This window comes from Octodon degus, unplaced genomic scaffold, assembly GCF_000260255.1.
Source record: "Octodon degus isolate 3935 unplaced genomic scaffold, OctDeg1.0 scaffold00158, whole genome shotgun sequence".
Classification (NCBI taxonomy): domain Eukaryota; kingdom Metazoa; phylum Chordata; class Mammalia; order Rodentia; family Octodontidae; genus Octodon; species Octodon degus.
This window is the reverse complement of record NW_004524734.1, coordinates 835,034-857,610: the sequence shown is the minus strand read 5'-3', so window position 1 is coordinate 857,610 and position 22,577 is coordinate 835,034. Positions and strand designations below refer to the sequence as shown.

The 22,577-nt window shown below is 44.5% G+C and overlaps 1 protein-coding gene across 1 annotated transcript in view; it reads right to left on the bottom strand.

The window, feature by feature from the left end:
* Positions 1 to 21,320, bottom strand: part of CUNH4orf19 (chromosome unknown C4orf19 homolog) — a 121,934-nt gene extending 100,614 nt beyond the window's left edge. The window contains exon 1 of the mRNA XM_004642664.2: positions 21,204 to 21,320. The gene's annotated coding sequence lies outside the window, so the exon portion shown is untranslated. The remainder of the gene's footprint in view (positions 1 to 21,203) is intronic.
* Positions 21,321 to 22,577: the final 1,257 nt, after the last annotated feature.

Here is a 22,577-nt window from a genome sequence, read left to right as displayed (position 1 = left end):
ACTCCATTCATTTATTGATTGAAATTTAGGGAGGACATCACTGTAGGGGACTCAGGTCAACAATTTCTGACATTGCCAGTGAAGCGGAAGACCCAATACTATTATGGACTACTGGACTCTTCTGGAATATTTTGCTGAGTTTACACACCTATAATATTCAAATGACGGAACTACACAAAAAAGGGGATACAGATGAACGTCCATTTTGTATCTGTGTACTCAAAATGGTTAGGATAGATATAGAGTTACATTCTCTTAATGAATAGAGGGATTTGTTGTAATAGTGTTTGTAAATAGGATATCATGTCTGCATCTTGTACAGCAAATAACCACTAGGAAAAGAGTATGTAATGTGTTATTGAAATTGTCCTACCAATTTGATTTGAAACTGTCTCATTGCTATTTGTTTCTCAATAAAATTATGGGGGGGGGGAAGGAAGATAGAACGTAACCAGGATTAAAAAGTAAAGATTTAGTTATATATGCCATAGGCATCCTATGAAATGAATCACATTTATCGGAAGTGCAATAGAAAAAGGATATGACATTGGTTCTAAGTTCTGAAGATTAACTTGAGTATCTGATTTGAAACTTCTGATTTTGAAAAATTTCAAACTTACAGACAACTTGAAAGACTAAAGGTAAGGAGAAGCCACATACCCTAATTAACCTGCTTCCTATAGCACCCATTTTTTAAAAAAATGTATTTCGTACAGGGTCTTCAGGGTCTCACTAGATCACTATGAGATCAGACTCAGTGAATCTCCTGTTTTCAGCTTCCCAAGTGCTGGGATTACAGGAGCGCGCCACCACGCCCAGTCTCCCCATAGCATCAACTTTAATGGTCCTGAAAGAGCTGTTGTGCAGGTGCGACTCTTCTGTCTCACGGTGGACTAGATCATTCTCATCCCGCCTTCAGAAAGACACCAGATGTAGTAACTAGATCACGAAAGCACAGATGCAAGAAGAAAGGCAACTAATTAAAGCACAGTTAGGGCTTACACTTAAATAGGACTCCCTGGGAGGGCAGAGACACACTTGAAAAGAACGACAGCCACCTGAGAAAATGACAGGCACTTGCATGGGATTGAATTTGAAGCAACAAACATCGCTGTGATTGTTGGTGGCAGGGGAGGCAGAAAGTGCTGGGGGAGCTGAGGGCTGAGACTGCTTCTGTCGTATTTCTTTATGCAAATAGATACCCTATAAAAGTCCACACAGCTTGTTATCAATTAATTTCCTTGTCATAATGACCAACTCAGGAAACAAATTTTACAAGGCAAATTATAAACAGGCATTTCCATTTTGAACAAACGCAAGTGTAGAATTTGACTCCTTATCTAAGATGTGGACAACCCAAAGCTAAGGGAACTATTTGTTCCTTTAAAGGCCAATTCTAGTTAGTGGACTTAAACCTAATATGAATCCATTTTTCCCCCTACTAAACAACAGACTTCTCTATTGACTAGACATATCGGATCAGACCCACCCCTGGTGAGCGGTATTCCAGACTTGGTGATCTGGGCAGCATTTGCTTCCGATCCCATTATTTCCAGATGGTTACATCTAGGCCAGAGAAATTGGAACTAGGTATACAGTGAATCAGATCACAACCTGGTACAAGTGTTGGTAACACAGGAAGAAAAAAAGTCACATAAAGGCTGAGGCAGGATGTGGAAGAGTGCTCATGGTGGTCAAAAGAATGTCAGGGAATGTCTTTAAATTAATAGAAATGGTTAGTACATCTGAACACCACCCGACCTACAGAGGACTGGACATTGCCTTTAGAAAGATGAGAACTTCAAACCTAAGAGACTGTGCTAGATATGACTCTGGAGAGAGGAAGCTCATAGGTGTACTTGGCCTGAGAACCTGGTCTTTAAAAGCTAGGGACTAAATCAGATTATCCAACCGGGAGAGAAGCCAGGGAGGGAGGAACACTGCCCTGAGATCACAGGGTTGTGTTCTTGGATTTAAACTTGAACTCAACACTTTTCTGAGTTTTCTCCAATGTGGATATATTAATTTTACACTCAGGGAAAAAGAACTGAGAAAACAAAGAGAGATCAGATTTTATAATCCCTGTTTTTACACATGGGAAAACTGCTACTCTAAGCAAAGAAGATTCTCAAGTAGAAGCCTCCAAGATGACAAATCTAGGAACTTCACGGCACCCTGTGAAGGGGTAAGTAATAGGGACCTATGTATGGATCCACTGACTGAAAGCTTCAAAGGTGAATGAGGTTACTCAGAAGTCTGCTACTTTTTAAAATCATTGTATTGGGATACATACTTCATAACTGACCCACTGAAAGTATACAATGTTGTGATTTCTTTTGTACATGGAGTTGTTAAATTGTCACTGCAGTCAATCACTATTTTTTCATTTTTCATCACTATCCAACGAATTCCCGTAGCATCAACTTTAATCGTCAACTCCCAACATTTCTATTCTCTCCAGCTCTAGGCCAATCACCAATCTACTTACCTCAGCATTTGTCTGTCTTGGACCTTTCACGTAAATAGAGCCATATAGCGTGGTCTTCTGGGTCTGGCTCATTTAGCATGTTTCCAGGATTCACCTATGTTGTAGCACGTGTTTAGTTTTGCTCTTTTTTATTGCTAATCATCTATTGTGTGGATGGATTTCTATTCATCAGTCAGTGAATGTTTGTTTCAACCATTTGCCTCTTATGAGTAACACTGCTGTGAACAGTAATTAGTGTACGAGTTTCTATATGGACACATACCACTTTCTCTGGAACATGTACCTCCTAGGAGAATGACTGGATAACAGTATTTCTACATTTAACCTTTTAAGGAGTCGCCAGACTGTCTTGCAAAGTCAATGCACCATTTCACATTCCAAATGGTAGTGTAACAAGGTCCAATGTTCCCACTCCCATACCAACACTAATTACTGCCATCATTTTGATTATAGCCACCCTATTTGGTAGCTATCATGTAGCAGTATGCTTTATTTTTTAATGTGTTTGGTACAAGGTCTCACTACACAGCTTGGACTCATAGTGATCCTGTTCTCAGCCTCCACAGCATGGAGATTACAAGCGTGCGTCACCATGCTCGGTCTTGCTGGCTGGCTCAGTGCACCTGGAGGCAGGGCCGGAGCAGCATGTGGTGCCAGAGATTGAATCCTCATCCCTGCGCTTGGCTAAGCTGGCACTTAGTCTGCTGAGCTATCTTGCTGGCCCTACTTCATTATTTTTCAACTCACATTTAATTTTTTTTCTAATTATAGAAACATAGAAGCTAACATATAGCTGCATTGACTTGATCCCCAGCTTTTAGGGAAAAAGCAACATCACAAATATATGTATATTGTATATATGTATATGCATGATGTTGCTTTTTATTATCTATCTATATATATCAGAACACTTATTATCCCTATTTTATAGATAAATGGGAACTCATGGGGTTAGAAAGCTCTAATACTGGGATTTAAAAACAAAGAGAATATAAACCCTTGTGCTTCTGACCAACAAGCAACATATTCTCTGTTGAGAGATTAAGGAACGGAGACAAGTGATTTCTGAGAATCTGCAGGAATTTAAAGGAAGAGCTGAAATGAAGTAATCCACATCTGATTTATGACTTTATTACATTTTTGTTTTTATATCTTCTTTGGAATACAAAAACACTAGCTGTGCTTGGGCTATGGTGTTAAACTGAGTGGCAATGTGCTTAATGCATTCGTGGTTTGGGCCCAGCACTTTCAACAAACTATACACATTATTTAGGTTTTGTGGTGATTTTTTACCATATAAAAAATAGTTGGTTTCTTTTTCTTCTTGTAATTGAGGGAAAACTTTTGCAATAATGAGACCATTTTGGATTTTGCCTACAATATAAGCAATTCTAGAAATTCCTCGTGCTCCAGTTAAACATTATTAGTGAAACCTTCTCGCTCACTGAAACCCTTTTCTAGAAATCTAATCTGTAGCTTTGCAGACATAGCTCTTAGCTCTTTATCTAGACTCATTCTAACATTTAAATTTGCATATGTAGCTCGATTAAACAGAGAGGGGCGAAGAACTGATCTTCTAAATAACTAATTCATAGGTACTGCTGAAAGTGAAGTGCTTTTGCTTGTAATTTCCTGAACAGCAACAAAACAGAAGTTCCTGGAAGATTAAGAATCTCAGAAGACACAGGCTAGTTTTTAGTAGGCCAGAGTTAATTCAGGAATGAGAACCCTACCGAAGGATGTTCATTTTTCTAAAAATGTTTATTTTGGGCCAAGGACCGTTGCTATCTCGATCTTCAGCATGCTGCTGGCAGAGCACATTTGCAGGGCTCACGCTTCACCATGACGGAGGAGGTGGTGGCGGCGGCCAAGGCCTGTGTGAGGTGGATGTGGGAGAGATAGGACTTCCAGTTTTACTACTTTATTGATTTTGTGCTGCGTTTGAAGTACTCGGCAAAAAAAAAGGGGCATTGTTTCTATGAACTGTACAAAGAGAAGGAAGGAGGAAACCTTAGAGGAAGGATTTCTCAATTTTATTTCTTCAAAGACGTTCTATGTTTGAATTTCTTCCACAGCCAAACTTTTGAGTTTCAGTTTGACTGAAATGTATCCTTTGGAGTCTAGCAGTATATGGAACTATCGAGAAGGAATCTTCCTAAACCATTGGTAGATCAAGCAGGAAACTCAGGAGAGCTGACTCTGCTGATGTACCTTTGTCAAGTGACAGCATTGATCTGTGAAATGATTAAGCTTTGATATTTTTGAGTTGCCTGAAAATGTGAAGTAAGGTGTTTTATAAAGAAATAAACATAAATTGACTGCATTTTTGTAATCGTTTTAGTTTCTCAATACCTTATGCTCTTTTTAGCTACATTTTCAGTCAGTGGAAATCTAATGTGAAAAATGCTTCTCTGAGGTACACTAGGTACCCCAAAGGGACTAAACACGGGGCTCTGAAGTCACACAGCCCTCGGCTGAGTTGCACCTCTCTCACTACCTTTGCTAACTTGAGCAACTGGCCTGACCTTTCTGAGCCCATCCCTTAATGTACATGAATGCCCTAGAATACCTGGCTCACAGGAGTTGCTTGAGAGATGTTAGCTATGCCTGCTCTGTGGACCCAGAGAGCTCTAGGTATGAGCAGGACAAGGGGGTCTTTCGCTCACCCTGCAACGTGTATACTCATCATCTTTATTTTATTTGGGCGCCACCTTTGTCTACAGAGACTCTGAATACTTATTGTTGTCAGGTTGGGGAGAATGAATGAGTGAATTGTATATATATATATATATATATATATATATATATTTTTTTTTTTTTTTTTTTTTTGTAGCTGCCTCAGCCCACCCTGGGGGCAGGGCTGGCATGGCATATGGTGCCAGGGATCAAACCACAGTCCCTGTACACTTGCCTAAGCAGGTGCTTTAGACTGCTGAGCTATCTTGCTGACAAGAGAATGAATGAATGAAGGACAGCCAAACCACATCCCCTGCCCTTGTGGGGAAGAAATACTTGCTGATGGTATCCACTAAGTAGCAGGAAGACAGCAAAGCCATGGGGCTGGAGCTGGAGCAAGAAGGGCACCTCTCCAGCTGAGCTGAGTCGGGTGGGGTCTAGGGCCATGCAGGATGGAGCTGCCTGAGGAAGCCCACTTCCAGTGCATGTATGGCTGTGGGGAAGGATGGGAATAGAGAAGGGCTGTAGGCACTGTGTGCATGATCCAGGACTGGTGTAAGCACCTGGACCCTAGAAGAGGTGGGTCAGGGACCAGGGGAGGTGGAAAGAGCTAGGGATGAGGAGTCCAGCCCACACTGGAGTGCACCAGTGATCAGGAGGTAGAAAGTGCAATGAAAGACTGTAAGGTCCCACAGGAGATTACCAGCAGCTACTTGAGTTTTAAAAATATTTATGAAACAAATCCAAAAGAGACATCATTTCTTGAGTTGAGAACTACAAAACTTATATTTTACTGGATATTATCAAAGCTCTGTCAATCCTTTTATTATTTATTTATTTAGATATAGGGTCTTGCTATGCAGTTTGGATTTGTAGGGATCCTCCTGTCTCAGCCTCCCTAGTGCTGGGATTATAAGCATGGGCCACCATGCCATTTTGGTGACTGGCACAGCATGCCCAGCATTCTGGGGCCCATATGGCATGCGGTACCAGGGATCGAACTTGGGTCCTTGCACTTACTGTGCAGGCACTTAGACTGATGAGCTATCTTCCCAGCCCTCTTACTGCATTTTTTACCAGAGTTAGCTTGGGATTTTCCCTGTGTGTAACTGCTTTAATGACGATTTTATATCACACAGAGGGTTCAGTCTTCTCCCTATGTCCCCAGATTCAAACGACCTAATTGTGAGATCATCCCTGCTTCTGCAGCCTTGCATATGCTGCCTTGCCAACTGACCTGAATCAATGCATCCGGGCGCCATTAGTCCCATTCAGGCACTTGCACATCTCTCCTTGCATCCAGCTACAATGCCAAGATACATTACAGTCCTTGGATTCGATTCTAAACCATGAGAACCCCAGGCTAGGACTTCCTAAGATGTGGTGGAGAAATAGGCACTAGTCCTAGAAGCAGGAGGACACCCAGGACAAGGAAGTACAGCAGTGTAAGGAGTCAAAGGGAAGGAAAGAACTCCCAAGAGGAAGCTGCACTGACATGCACAGGCAGAGAGACAGCAAGGCGCCAGGTATATAAGGTACAGGGCCGAAACGCGACCATTCGATCTGGTCTGTGACACTGCTATGTCACAGTGTGGACAACAATGGAACAGCTATATACTGAGAGTTAACCAGAAGTGCAGAATAGGGAATCACAGCTTAAACCAGCAATGGCTTGAGAACTCTGTAATCTTTTAATTTTATTATTATTATTTTACCCAAAAGGAGAAAGGGAAGGAGAAAGAGAAACGAGTAGCTATGGGAATGGCTCAAAAAAGATTTTGTGTTTGTATTTTAATTAAAGAGAAAAGTGTGTTTACCGAGAAAAGAATCTAGATTCTCTTTGCATGTTATTTCAGTTAAAAGCAAAGAGATGCGTGCATGTAGCGAGAGTTGCCTCCTTTCCTTATTGTCCTTAGAGGTTACAGACTTGGACAGAGACAGAGTCCATCGTGGGTACAGGACACAATCTCCCAAGGATGGAATCCGAAGGAAAAGGAACCTGAAGGAAGAGGAGCTCCATACAGGTGTAGCTGAGCTTGCAGACTCGGCAGAGCCATACTTGCTGTCCCCTTGTCTGCATGCATAGGCTGGGATGCAGACAGCTTCAGAAAAGGTCCTCCAGGAGCCATCCAGGAACCTCCCAACAAGGAGGCAGCTTTACCAGAGATTGGAGGGGAAGTCCCAGAGGCTTCTGTCCAACTCTGATCTGCAGTTAAAGAGATCAGGTGCAGAAGAGACTGCCAGCCTCTCTGGCTGTAGGAACAGGTCTCGGCTCCCACGGATCTGCCCTCTTCCTTTTAGAAATGAAGTATACACAGCCAGATTTCTCTACCTGTTTCCTTGCCCAAGTTCTCATTTTTCTGCTTTTAGCATGTTAGCAGGCCACTTTCTCTGAGAAGTCTGCCCAGCCTCTCCCCATCCTTCAGGTCTCCAGGGACTCGTAAAGGCTGGAACAGTCCCTTTGATCTTTCCTGCTTGCACTACAATATAAATTCCATTTATATTTAAGGACTGCTATTCCTTTTTCCCAGTGGCTCCTATGAGCCATGTAGGGAGATGGGAATTTTGTTCACTTCTGCATCGTGGTCAGCATGGAACACCACGTCTAGCATGTAGTTAGTGCTCAATAAATAACCATGATATATGCATTTATAGAACTATTAAATGAAGTCAACATCTGAGTCTGCATCTGTATTTTGTGTTCCCACAAAACAAACTGTAGGACAAGATAACAAAGTAAACAAAGTAAAACTTAATTTTTGTTTTTCTCCTTTGGTAACACATAGTTGATCTCCAGCCGATCAGAGTCAGGCAGCCAACTGATCAGAACAGGACCACATAAAGCAAATACCTAGCTGGAACCAATTACGTTACTTCTGTACTTTAATTCTGACTGCAGCCTGTGAAGCCTTACTGCTCCTGGGGAGCAGGGCTCTCTGATTCTCTTCTGGTTCTTAGCTGATGAATCGTTCTTGGCTCCTACAAACTGTCAAAATTATTTTGCCTAAAGTTGATTCCCAAAAATACCAACTGTGGGCTGGCCAAATAGCTCAGCGGATTAAGCGCCTGCTTGGGCACAGCGCAGTGGCTGGGATTCGATCCTCCGGCCTGCTGTGCTGGTCCGCCCCTGGGGTGTGCTGAGATGGTGATTGAGACTGGGCATGGTGGCGTGTGCCTGTAAACCCTGTACTTGGGAGGTTGTAAACACTCGTAGAATCACTACGAGTCCAATCTAGTAGTGAGACCTTGAGTACCCTGTAGATCCTTCCCTAAAAATACAAAACAAACAAACAAAAAAATTCACCCCAACAACAACAAAAACAAATGCATTGTGTGGAAAAATAGTATTAAATAATTTTATTTGCAAATTAAAGTTCCGCATTTATGGGGGAAAACACTATAAAATTTCAAAACGAATGATACACTGTCTAACACATGGAAAATATAGGAAATTGTACCACACATTATCGAGGGATAGAATATTTCAAAACTATTGCCATTTTAATTTCTTTAAAGGAAAAGAACATACCTTGGCCTCAAGCCACTGAAAACAATTTAGAGACTTTTTAGTTTTAATTAAAAAAATTATTTATTTGGTACTGGGTCTCACTGCACAGTTCAGCCTTGTAGCGATCCTCCCCAATGCTGGGATTACAGGCATGTACCACCACACCTGGTTTTGGTGGTCAGCACGGTGTGCCCTGGGGTCTGGGGCCGACATGGCACGCAGTACCAGGGATCTAACTTGGGTACTTTCACTTGCTGTGCAGGCGCCTAGACTGCTAAGCATTAGCAAAGTCCTATTTAGATAAGCAAATTAAGACTTTCCAAACAATATTACGTAGACTGAGTATTAGAGTTCATTAAAATGTTTATAGTAACTGGCTTATAGTGAAAGCCCTGAACACACAATGCAAGTAGCTTCTGGGTAACACATAACCTGACAGGTCCGTGTTGGTTTTCTGCAGCTGACACTTCTAAAGCTTTCCAGAGACATTTTCTCTGACCACCAGGTATAAAATGAGCTACCGATTTTCAGAGAAGCTCATGCGTTCGCAAACACATAAAGAGAAACGGCATCACCAACGAACTCCCCACTACCTGATCACAGGGAAGCTAACTGGTGAACACACGCATGAAGATTAGTGCCGTACGGTAGGCAAATATTTTTCCATTTGCCACACAAAGCAAACAAATGAAAATAGACTGGAAGGACAATTATGAAACCTCTTCAAGTTTAAAGGCACAGTGCCCTGTTGTGCACTGGCTCCCTGCACATCTTTACGCGAGACTTCATTTCCTAATCAGTTCCAACCGATAATTCCTAGTAGGAAAGCACTTCTTCTCTTAATTCTGAGGTAATTCATGTTGTCTTACATTTCTTTATTCTGTAAAATGTTACAAAATAAGAAAACACTGGATAGAAAGCACTCACATGTCTGTTATCAATGTGCATTAAGAGACACGAGTGAATTCACTGGGTCTAGCCTTTGACGATACCTACCGACACCAACTCTTTCATGGAAATTTTACTTTCTAATCTACAAGCTCTTATTTCTGTTAACCAAAATGTTCATCCAATGTTTAGGCATATATAGCTACACCTCCCCAAATGTCACAGCGCTGGGACAAAAGCGCTAGGTCACATCTGAGAGACAACACGATCACTGTTCTTATGAGAAGTCAGGGAATGGATCAAGTTACAGGAAACGGGAATCCCTGACTTTGAGGACACACTGATTCAAAGAGTCTGTCTTCCTGTCCATGTATCACGTTTTGCACAAAGTTGGAGAAGTCAGTAATCCCAGCAAAATCACTACAAGTTGTTGCTGACATCCGGGCACAGAGGGGAAGGAACAAGGAGCACCAAGCCTTTCAGGTTTTCCGGCTCTGAGTCCAGGTTCTAGGTTATCCAGAGATAATACCAGTCCTCTTAACTGCCCCTCCAATGTGTGACCATCTTGTCATCTTGCCGTGGAACATTGTGAGAGTGACTGAGTAGCCGTTTAATCATACTCCTTCTTGCTTAAGCGCCACAACGAGCTATGCCCTGTTCTGTGTGTTCTCCTCTGGGCCGCTCTCAGCCTCTACACAAGGTCAGCATCCAAGATGTGAATGAGAATGAACTGCACTTGTGAAAAGAAATTTACTGGAAGCAGACTTACAACTGGCCAGGGGGACATTATGTCAAATCACTAAGGTACGCAGAACAATTTAAAGAGATGTCAGGTATGATGCTTAACTGTTTCTGCCTTTCCCCAGCCTTACGTAGACATGCATAAAAGCATTATATGGATACTTTAAATACTTGAAAGCACTGTCAACTTCCACAAGGTTCACAACAGGAGAACAATTGGTTTGAAAGAGTTTGAAACCAAACTTTCCATAAACAGGGCCTACACAAAGCCTTAAAAAAAAAAAATCAAGCGGATGGTTACATTAAAAAATGGAAACGTTTAGTGGGATATGGAAAGTGTTCCACTGAAATTAATAAAACACTAGAAACAAGCTCGCCAAATTTGCAAAATGAGGGGCAGACTCGAATAGTTTCCAAAAGACTGGCTCGCTTAGGTGATGAGCACCAGACGCCAGGTGGGGCTCAGCGGAGACAAAGTGCTGAGCTGGCTTCAGGGGAGGACGAGGAGGGAAGGCGGCAGGAGAGGGGAGGCCAACACAGCCTCAACCTCGCTGGTGACTCTCTGCTCGCCCCAGGGTGTTAACTTCCTGTGACAAGACAGGGTGGCCCTAGCCCGGCCTGCCTGTACTCCTAGCACTCTGAGAGGCTGAGGTAGAAGGATAGAGAGTTTCAGGCCAACCTGGACAGCTCAATGAGACAGTCTTGGAATTTTAAAAATAGAAAAATAATCCAACCCCCCACCCCCCAAAAAGAAAGAAAAATAAATAAAAGGGCGAGTGATATTGCTTAGTACAAAGGTCCTGAGTTCAATCCCCAGCATTGGGGGAAAAACACAAGGGATATTTTGGGTTGGGGATAACCTAGGGCAGCCAAGCATTCTCATTTCTCTTCCAAGAGGAGGTTTATGCCAGTGAATGAAGATTCAGCAGTGTCCATCTGGCCACTGCCACCACCCCAACAAGAGGTGACAGTCTGAAACACGGCACTGGCCTCACAATCACGCCACGTCGACTGTGTTTCTGTGAGACAGGAAACAATCTCTGAAACACACTGTAGAAAAACTCCCACGAGAGTCAGAGGACAAGAGAGGCCCTAAGACAGCTGTGGGAAATCACTGAAATGAACAGTGAAATCACAAGTGCAGTTGGAGTAACAACGCCATTTCCTCCAGACACTTTGGGTACTTGTATGTCGCTGCAGTAGGGCGGGTACCTATTAGCGCCACATAGTAAAGTCAGAATACAATTCCACAGTAGATTCAATTAGAGGAGTGCCCCTAACTCAGAATGAGGAGGAGAGAGAGACAGAGGAAAAACAAAGAGACAGAGACAAACCGAGAGGCTGAGAGAATTCCGCGAGTTCAAATACAGGAGTCTTACTCTTCCCTGAATTTTGGTCTTGCCTCTTGGATTTGAAGTCTAATGAAAATGTGTCAACTGCTTTAATGAAGGCTACACATTACTGGCTCCCCAGGTTGGAGCACATTATTTCCTCGAGGAGAAAGACAAGTTTACTTACTTGCCAGTTCCATAAAAGCCAACTTATCCACAGACACAGGGAGTGCTACAGAAGACTTAGTTGGTCAGGAAAGAAGGCGAGCCTCCAGTTCTGCATGAGCCCGGGCCCTGCTCCTGCCTCTGATCTCAGTGTAGGGCTATGTGACTTTAACTATTAAGAGGTGGACTTCTCTGGGTCTCTGCTTCCTCATCTGGGAGGGGGAATACTGCGCTGAAGAATCCTAAAACCCTTTTTAGATTTAACATTCTTTGTTTTGAAGAGAGAGAGAAATCATTTTGAGACAGTGATCTTAGGCTTTCATAGTAGACTCAGGTAGACCTGGGGTGGTGGCTCATTTTGTTCACTCTGTTTTTTTTTTTCCCAATTACAAAAGCACAGAGAAGAGTAGCATAAAAAGTCCAGAGTACAGAAAGGTCAAATATAGATCGCAAATGGCCCTGTCCTCTCTACTCTTGTCTGTTTAGAATTTATTTTTCCAAATATTTTCTGTTAAGTACTAATTATAATCATTACTATTTTATTAAAATGAAACACAAAATAATTATAATCATTAACATTTATTAAAATGAAACACTGAGTGCATTCTTCTATGAATTTGTATCCTGGATATTTTCCCATTATGTCATCACATCTCATTTTTTAATCAGTACAGAGTAATACACTGTACCTACCTGTAAGCTACACTTAACTAGTGTACACTGGTGACACAGAAATCTTTGTTTTTTTAATGCCATCAACACTGCAATGAAGCTCCTTGCACACTCAGGCACTAGAATTCAATGTTGGCCCCTTCGTCTCACTTATTTCCAATTGCAGATAACGTGCTTCTCCCTTAACTTTATAGGAACCTGTTCACTTCTCCATCCAACTGCCTCTACTTCCCTCAAGCGGAAAGTCCACTGCATCTTCTTATGCAGCAGTCCTCTCAAAAATCTTCTTATCCCCAAGCCCTGCCTTCTTACCTCCTAGCCTGCAGCCCCAGAGGCGCATCGTGTTATTCTCCAGCTTACAACCTTCAATTGCTTTCGCTGTTTTTTTGATAAATATCAAGGACCATAGTGATTGTTTCTTCTGTAATCTGCTTTAAGATTAACTAGCACAGACAGTCTGGTACTTATGATTTGTACTCCAGGATGCAGACTAAACGACATCCTTTAGAGAAGGTGAGTAAGAATCTTTTTTTTTTTTTAAGTACCTGATCAAACTCAGGACCTTATGCTTGCCAGGCAGGCACTTACGCTGCTAAGCTGTCTCCAGGCCCTGGTTAGCGACAATCTTATCAGAAGGCTGTAATCCAGAGGTCCTTTGTTCACATCTCTCATCAACACAAAGCACTTATTAATTAGCAAAACTGATGTTAGCACATTTTGCCTTGAGAAAGCGAGTTGGTCCTGCATGTGGGCTGGCTGGAAATAGTGTGTCCACTCCCACGCCTGTGTGGGCCCTGCTGACTGTATTTGTCCAGTGGCCTGGACCCTTCCCAGTGCTCCATTCTGAAAAACCATCCTGGCCAGCTGCCAACTCAAAATTAAATTTAATTAAAGGGTCTTCTCCACTCTCCTTTTAAAGAGTGGCACATGTTCCTTCAACAAACATGCCAGAAAAGATATTGTCAGAAACACCAAAAGAGCAGGAGGGATTTCAGCAGGCACCTGGAACAGGGTACGCACCTGGAACAGGGAACGCAACTGGTTTCATTCCTGTTTACTACTCGATGGGGAGTGTGCTACCCAAGGTCAAATGCTAGGGCTGTGAGGAAGATCTGTATCCTCAGACCTCTGCACTGCAGCTTTCAGCAGTCACCAAGCAGCTGACCAGAGAAGCGCAGGTCAGCTCACCACATGGCGCCTCACAGAGCCGGTGCGGTCCAGCTGCCTCCTGCCTCTCCCGCAGATGCTTCCTGGAACACCGGCCACTTGAGCCCTCCAAGCATGTCGTCTGCTCACCCCCACTTGCAGCACCCATGCTGCTAAGATGCCACGCTTCCTCCCCTCTTACTGGGGTGTCCCCTGGTCAGGGAGGCCCTGCCTGCCTTTGGTCATAGCTCCCAGTCTTCCCCTGCCGGTGCCTGGTACGTCCCTCCATGCAGGCCACATTGGGACATGGAGCTATATATTTGCAGAGACGCTGGAACAAGGCCCATCTCCCTCTGAGGCTGAGTCTACATCTGTGTTGTGTACTTTTGATTCCCCACTAGCTGACCTGGTACTTGGCCTGCATGCACACCCATTCAACAAAAAGCATCTAGTCCATATTCTATGCAACATTAACAACAAAATAAAACACCCCCTCCCCAACAAAATTTTTTGTGGCAAAAGGTTCAACAGGATCAAGCACTACATGGCAAGAATACTGTACAATATTTTTAAAAATCCAACTAAACTCACAAAAGAGCAGGAGGGATTTCAGCAGGCACAATACATAAAGTACCCAAAGTGAGTTCACAGTCTTCTCTTTTATTTATTTTCAATCTTTTATTTATTTATTTATTTGGTACAGGGTCTCGCTACGCGGATCACACTCATAGTGAACCTCCTGCTTCAGCCTCTCCAGTGCTGGGATTATAGCATGCGCCACTACGCTGGGTTTTGGTGACTGGCACAGTGTGCCCAGGGGTCCAGGGCTAGCGTGACATGCTGTACCGGGGATGGAACTTGGGTCCTTGTTCTTCTACCCAGCCCTGTCTTCTTTTCTAAATACTATAAATGTCAACTGATTATTTTGAAAATGCTGCCTGGCGTGAGGACCAAGGAAATGTCACCTTCCTCAGCTCTCACTGTCCCGAGGTCGCAGTATTCTATACTGCTAGCGCTCACGTCCTTCCTGCCTGTTTCAGCATGAAAACAGTCAGCTTTCCCAAAGCACTCCACTTTCCCGTTTCCTCGCGCTGAGGTCTGACCTAATGTTCTTTACAATGCTTGAGGCATAGTTACATTTCACAAGCATTTAAAATCATCAGTGGGCAGGTATCGATGTAGACAATTTTGTAATAAGGAAATGTGCCTAGTTAGAAACTCAGGGGCACTCCCCTGTGTTTCGGCTTGAAAGCTCCGACTTCCTGTGGCTATACCCCAGGTCAAGGTGAGGTGGGCTATGAAACACATGAGCCCCGCACCGACCCCTCTCCGGGACCCCATGATTCCAGTCTGATCAATACTTTTCATTCTATAATCTGGCTCTGGAGGCCACAGAGATTGAGTTTTAGGATTATTAAGCATTGGCCAGCTGAAGACTGCCGGGTAGGCACACATAAGCGAAGTAAGTAGTTTTCCAAGTTGCAGATAAGGACACAGAAATCCAGGGAGATTAGATGAAGTTCCCAAGTTCCTACAGGAGAAGCAGGGCCAGGATTCAAAGCCGCTGAGAGTCAGCCCTCATTTCAGTCCCTTCTGAGGCAGCCAGGCCTGACTAAACAGGAGTCATGTCCTTTCCTCCTCTGAGACTGATTTCAGGCCTGGGTGTTCTGGGGACTGGCCCAGTCACACCTCCTTTAGGGGCCCTGCCAAATGTGCTATCAGTAACTTCTCCAGTTTTTGTTTGCTTGTTTTGTTTATTGAGTTTACTCTTAAAAGATGATTGCCTACTGAAGTTTACAATTTTAGAAATTGTGTTCTCCAAAGCTACATTAGCTTCTTAGGGGGAGGGGATTACATAAAAGTAACATTCCTTTTGGCCCACTAACATATTCCTGCCCATGGTACACGCATGACTGTCCCATGCTGCCTGACGGGACAGTCACATGTGTACCACTAGTGGTTCACAGCCACCTGACAGCCAGACATAAGAATTATGACTCCGTCATGAATGTGTTAAATCTCTGAATCAAGGGAAGGCATTAAATAACCCCCCTCTTGCTCCACACCACTGAGCTGTGACTTGCTCCTTCCTGTTGGGGCTGTACCTCCCTGGAGCCAAGGCCCAGTCCTGGGCCACAGCACCAGGTGACTCTGGGCTCTTCCTTTTGCAGAAAGCAAGCCTCATATTCTATGCACAGGGGTCAGGCCCATCCAGTGGGCTGGGGCTGGGCCTCTCCCCGGGCTGTAGTGCATCTCTGACACTTTAGAACACGTGGCTCCCGTCCCCAAAACCAAATCCTAGTGGTGATCATAAAACCTGTCCCATCAGGCTTAAAGGAAACTGTAGATAAGTTGTACACTGTGAACCAAATCTTGATTGTCTAGCCAATTATCAGTTTTATGATTCTCTTTAGACTTACTGTGGGCTTGCGCATCTTATGATGTGACAGATGGCTGCCAAACCTGGATTCAAACTCTGGTCATCTGGGTTCCAAAATATGAGCTCTCTTGACTTCATGTTGCTTGTCACTAGCCAGCAAACACCATCTCATGGCAAGGAAATGTTCTGAAGCAATTTAGTCAGAGACAGGCTTGGGGAATTAGAGACCCAGACCCCAGCTGCAGGCCTACCCCTAACCTGGGGTGGCCTCTAACAAGTCCCTTCCTACCCCAGACATTGGTTCTGACTGTTTGCCATGATCCTATTTTCCAGGGACAGTTACACAGCCTCAACTTAGTTGCTTACAAAAGTAAGAATTGATTTGAAAAAGTAAAAAAAAATTTCATTAATAGAAAGGGCTGCAGAATAGATCACACTGTTTGAAATATAAATTGTAGTTTGTTGTCACTGGATTAATATATGGATTGAACAAAGTTAAAAAGGTGGGGAAGGAAATCAGTTTTTATGAAGTATTTTCAGGTTTTCATGAAATCATGACTTCAAAATCACCAATGTAAACTTTTTAGCATCTTTCTGAGTTTATCTCTGTATAGTAAAGAAGAAATAAAAGACTTATTGGTTGAATTATCCCACCCCCAAATCAAACAGAAAATCTCAGAGTGGTCTAGGGAACACAAAGAAAAGGCTGGGCTTGGCGAGTGAGCCTGGGTCCAGATTCCATCAGGGTTACATCCTCAAGCCACAGGGTCCTTGACTTGGAACCAGGGCACAATACTGCAGTACCTGAAGAGCCTCACAAGCTAGGTGGCAACGTCTGATAGCCCCAACAAGCACAGCGATAACTCCTACAGCCTCATCGATTGCCTGCAACCCCACCCCCACTATTTACATGGATCTGTACATTTTGAATTTAAATTTTGAATTGCCTCTTAGCAATGGGAAAAGCTGCTACAATTCAAAGGAAGAAGGGGCACAGGGGCTGGGGAGATAGCTCACTAGAATAAGCACTTGCCTGGCAAATGCAAGGACCTGAGTTAAATCCCTAGTTCCCGGGAAAAAAAAAAAAAAAAAAAAAAGAGCACCTGCCTTCAAACAAAGTTATCATTACCAGACGATGTCCTTTTTCAGTCGTAAAAAAATTCAAAGATAATATTCTCACCTGAGTGGGGGAAACCCAGTTCATATAGTGGCAGCCCAGAACCAACCAGCCTCACTTCCTTTTTTTTGCTTCCCCTTAGAATCTAAGCTGCCACCAAATCCAGGGATGTTTTGAGATGACTCTCAGATTGGACCTTTCACTCCACTTCCTCATTCCTGCTTTAGTTGGGGCTGTGTTTGCAGCACACCTAGATGACTGCGAAACCTCATACCAGGCATGCCTCTCCCCGCCATCCTCCTCAGGGCTTTCCTTCTGAGCTTCCCTAAGAAGCAGCCACACAGTACCATCCATCCCAGGCCGCTTTCCCACACTTTAGGAAACGCATCATTTGCTCTCAGTTCTGTGGAGCAGATTCCTGGTTCAAGGCTTGTGGACTAGTGTTCTCCTTGCTTAGAAAGCTTTCAATCCTTTTTTTTGGTCTATGTTAACGCACACCATTGTACTTGAGTTCCCTTCAGCACTGGACATCTCAATGTGCCCCCCAGCTATGGACAGGTGGGGGATGTTACAATACAGATTTTGATTCGGTAGACAGGAAGTTGGAGATGACTGCACTTCCAACAAGCTGTTGGTCACCATGACGCTGTTGGGACATGGATCCCACTATGACCTGCAAAGGCTATTGGTTTAGTGTGTTGAGGGGGTAACTTTTGGAGACACACACACACACACACACACACACTTGAACACTAGCTTTACCAGATGTTAGCTTTGTAACCTAGAGCGAACAATTTCTCTTGTACAGTGGGAACATTACCTATGTTACATAAATGACTTAGGGAACTTTTGACATAATAGTACTATTCTTGTTGAATAGCCCAACTACTTAAGTCTTCATATAGAAGCGACAGATTGTTGAAAATGTAGCTCTAAATCGCTTCCTTTATTAAAAGAAGTTTGTTTTTGTGATAGAGACAAATGGTGTGCAGCTCTAGAGTAAGGGTAATCAGTGGGAAGAGAACAGTGTGGAAATGTGGCTTACATTTATCCACCTGGGAGAAATGTATTTTGAAATGATATGGAATGTAACATCAAAGACTGGACTTGCCTATTTTTTTTTTTTTTTTACAACTGAAATCATAAATACCATTGCTCTTCCACCTATCTTTTAAATCAACTCTCTTCCTTCTCTTACGTGAGTTTCTGTTAGCAGCTGCCTTTGGTCTTGTTTGTATTTTCAGTATTTCATTCTTCTCATTGCATTCTCAATGAATGCTCTAGAAGGGCAATCTTTCCTACTTAAAACCCTCCAGAGACTGTATGATCCCCGCCAATTGCATGGTGTAGCTGGGTCTATCTACTGTGTTTTTCCAAGCTCAGCAGGGTTTCACTTAAGTTTGGAAAGTCACTTGTGCACAGGAGTGGGCCTCGCCGTTCCTGGTGGAACTAGAGACATCCTTTTGTCCTATGTAAGTGACAGTCAAGGCAGCTCAGGAGTGCCTAACATGTCTGTCATCATCTGAGTCTGCATTTTGAATTATTTTAATTATCTGTTTCATAACACACATATGTCCATTAGCTTGGTGTTTTAAACATTATTTTAGGCTAGGATCTTATTATTTTTTTAACTATTTATTTATTTATTTATTTACTTGGTAGTGTCTCACTATGCAGCTCGGACTCATAGTGATCCTCCTCTCTCAGCCTCCCCAGAGCTGGGATTTTAGGCATGTACCACCACGCCTGGTTTTAGTGGCCAGGGTGTGTCAGGGGTTCTGAGGTGGCATGGCATGTGGTACCAGGCAAGCATTTACGCTGCTGAGCTATCTCCCAAGCCAGGATCACTTTAATGATCTCTGATCTTATGAAAAAGTCCAACCGTGGTGTAACCATAATATTCTCAAGTGAAAAGGATAAGGGCCAATAACATTTAATTTTCAGTGTACTCTTTTCAATACCATTCTGGGGCTAATCATAGTAAGAAAAGCTATGATTAGGGAGCTCGGATGGCTCGGAAGTCAAGAGCAGTAAAAAGGCCATCACAAAGTGACCAACCTGATGACCTGCAGACAGGCTCTGAGCCTGCTCTCCCCTGTGATAGACAATTGCCTAGCCCAGTTCTTCTTTTCTAGGTCCTGACAAGTCTATTTGCAGGCAGACAATCAGTCCAATGATCAGAAAAGGGCAACAGCAAGTAAGAGATACCATAGGAGCTACTTCACCAAGATCTGCAGATAACTGAAAAGTTGTATAAAACTGTAAGAATTTGAAACAGAGTCCAGAAAGAGGAAACCAGCTCTTGCAAGGTTGGCACTGAGTTGTGAGGGAGGGAGTCCTTCCCGAGGAGCGGTGGATGGGCTCCTAGGGCACCAGGGATAGGTCAGTTCCAGGGCACAGTTCACCACCTGTTTTGTCCTTGGGCAGAGGCTGGATTCTGGCTAGTGCTCAGCAAGGCTGTGATTCCTGGATGCTAGGCGAGAAGTTGGGGGAATCATTTCATTTTGAGGATAACAGAACGTTTAGCTGATAAGCAAGTGTTTGTTGTTTTAAATTACAGATGTAAAAAAATTCTTTAGAATATAGGTAAGATCGGTCCTATTTATCTTTGGATATCTCTAAGTACTTAAATCTTTAGAACCATTGATTGCATGAGGCCCTGCTGCTAGGGACATGAAATGGGCTGTATCAGAATAAATGACAAGAGTGGCATCTTAAGACTGACAGGGCGGACATGCCAACCTCCCTTCCCCTTCCTGTATCCAAGTGTGCACTCCTCTCCCCTCAGTAGCCCAGCAGCTGTTAACCAGCTCTTCACCCTCCAGCAGACTAGGAACAACCCAGGAGCTCTTTTCTACCTCCAACTTTTCTTTACTTCTTCTTTAGCTTCAAATTAGTTAATTATTTGCCCCAGGACATTGCATTTCTGGAAGGGACCAGAAAAGTATTCCACAGGCGGTGGTATTTAGATACAGAAAGCTTTAACGTGTTTTTGCCTTAGAAAGTACCAACTAAGACGAAATAGAAGAAATAGGAAACACAGAATCTTTATCTTTAAGACACAGCAAACACTTGTGTCTCTCATTCAACGCTCCAGCGCGTCTCTTCCTTTCTCTAACAATTCCTCCTCCCAATGGCGTGGTTACGACCGACCGACCACCCAACCCACCAGGCGCACGCCCGCGTGAGAAGAGCTGGGAGCAGTTCTCTCCCACAAACAGCGACAGAAGAAACACACTTTTTTTTTTTTTAACGATCTGAACGTCAAGTTCCTGTAAACTCACCGGCCAAGTATCTATGCCTCCATGGAGAAATAAAACGTACCAAGTCACCAAAGGGAGTTTGTGTAGACACTGTTTTGTTTTTCACGGTTAATTACGGTGTTGGGGTTAAAAAAAAAAATCCCAAAACATTGATTTCTGCCGTGCTCTTTCGTGGAAGTTTCTTAAACTTCATTAAGGACTGCGGAGGTCAGTGAGATCCCAGGAATCGAGCGGGGAGATGCCGCCCGATTATCAAATATTTAGCAGCTCCGGGCCATTGCACTGTTTGCCCCGGGCGCTTCTCCGCCCCGCGCCACCTCCCCTCCCCCAGCCTCGCCGGCCACCGCGGGGCGGGGGGCGAACGGCGGGATGCAGCGACACCCCAGCCAGAGCTAGGTCAATTCCGTCTCCTTTTTATTCAGAACCCCTGCGATGCTTAAACGGGTGAAGAGGGGACGCAGAAACCAGTCCAAACCTCTCGCACTTTTCTGAGTCAAGTTCTCAGACACTGCTTGAAAGTTCGGTCCTCAGGGACGGCTCCACGCCGTTTTCTAACATCGAGGTTTTCAGTTTCGGGTGTTTGCAAAAGTCCTCCCGGCCAGTCGCACCTCTCACGGAGCCTTTGTCGCGTTACCCGTTTCCCCGAAGTCATCAAACTGCAGACTGCCGCGCCCCATCCCCCCACCTCCTTTTTCCCCCTTCCAGGGCAGAAGGAGATTACCCGAGAGCGGCCAGCCAGCCGAGCAGCGCTCTTCCCCACGCGCACGCCCCGCGCGGCGCCCGCCCGCCCGCCCGCCCGCCTCCTCCCGGCCGAGGGTCCCTCCCTACCTGGGGCCGGGGTCGCGGCACCCCATGGCTTCGCGGCCGGCGCGCAGAGCTCGGCGCGGCGCAGCCCGGCGCGGTCATTGGGCCCGGGCGTCACGTGGCGCGGGCGGCTCCGGGCTCCGGCTCGGGCTCCGCCGGCTCCACCTGCGCTAGCGCCGCCCGCTCCCTCCCGCGGCCCGCCCGAGGCTGCGGAGCGAGGCGCGCCCAAGCGCAAAATCCCGGGCGCCCGACGGACGCCCAGTTGGCTGCCCGTCCTGGGAAACTTCGGGGCCCCTTTTTTGTTGGAGAAAGAACACTGCATAGGATTCAAAACTTAAGCGTGTTCCCAAGGGCATACTCCGCCCCTACGTTAGCCGTGAACCCCGCGTACTTGGTTTCCGTGTTTCCTCCTCTTTTCCGACTTGGCGCTCAGACACACTGTGCGCACCGCCGGTCGCCTGTCTTTGTGACTCGACAACCCAAAAGCGGCGGCGTGGCGGCCTCAGTGATATTCCCAGGGGAGTAGCGCAGCTCGCCTGCGCCCTAAATTTCACCGAGGTGAAGCGAACACGGTTCCTGTAAGAACCTATGGTTCCGAGCCACATCCTCTCGCCTGCTTCCATTTCTTTTTGAGGGTGTTAAGACGGTTGGTGTATGTGTGTGTGTGACACTCCATCCAATTTCCTCAGCTCTTACAGGGCGGACCTCAGTGGGCGGAGGACTGCCTGCTTCATCTTAAAATTCCACTTAGGGCTCAGCCTTTCTTTTCACCTGCGTTCCCAAAGCGCGCTAGCGGATCGCCAGGAAAATGTGTTAAGCAACTGCGCCATCTAGCGCACCATCTTGCGCCTCTCCAGTTTATGCAGAGAAAGTAAGGACAAAACCGCAGATAGGAGAAGCGACCGGACAGAGAAGTACTTTATATACTTCTTTATGCCTATTTTAAAAATGTATTTTAATTTTTTGAATTTTTTCATCATATTCTGTAGGGAGTTAAAGTTCAACATATCAATATTTGATTTTTTTTTCTCTGAATGCCTTCAGGGCAGGTTTGGCTGGCATGAGTTGTGGGGATCGAACCACAGCAACCTGAGCCTGACTGCTTTATTGGAGCAGCCACTTAAAGAACTGAGCTAAGGGGCAGACCCCCTCAATATTTGATGAAAAATACCTGTTCCATGTTATGCCTAAGATGTTTGATATTCAGACAGATAGTAAGGTGAAGTTTAACAGCCTAGGTTGTATGGTAAAGCAATAAGCTTCTCTTCTGGAGGGATAACAACCTAAGTTTGCAGACCAAAATTAGAGAAAAAGGAGGGCCGCAAGGAAAGCCAACATTTTGGCCCTAGCCTTCCAAGGTCAATTAAAACTCAGGACATATGAGAACTTGTACTGTAA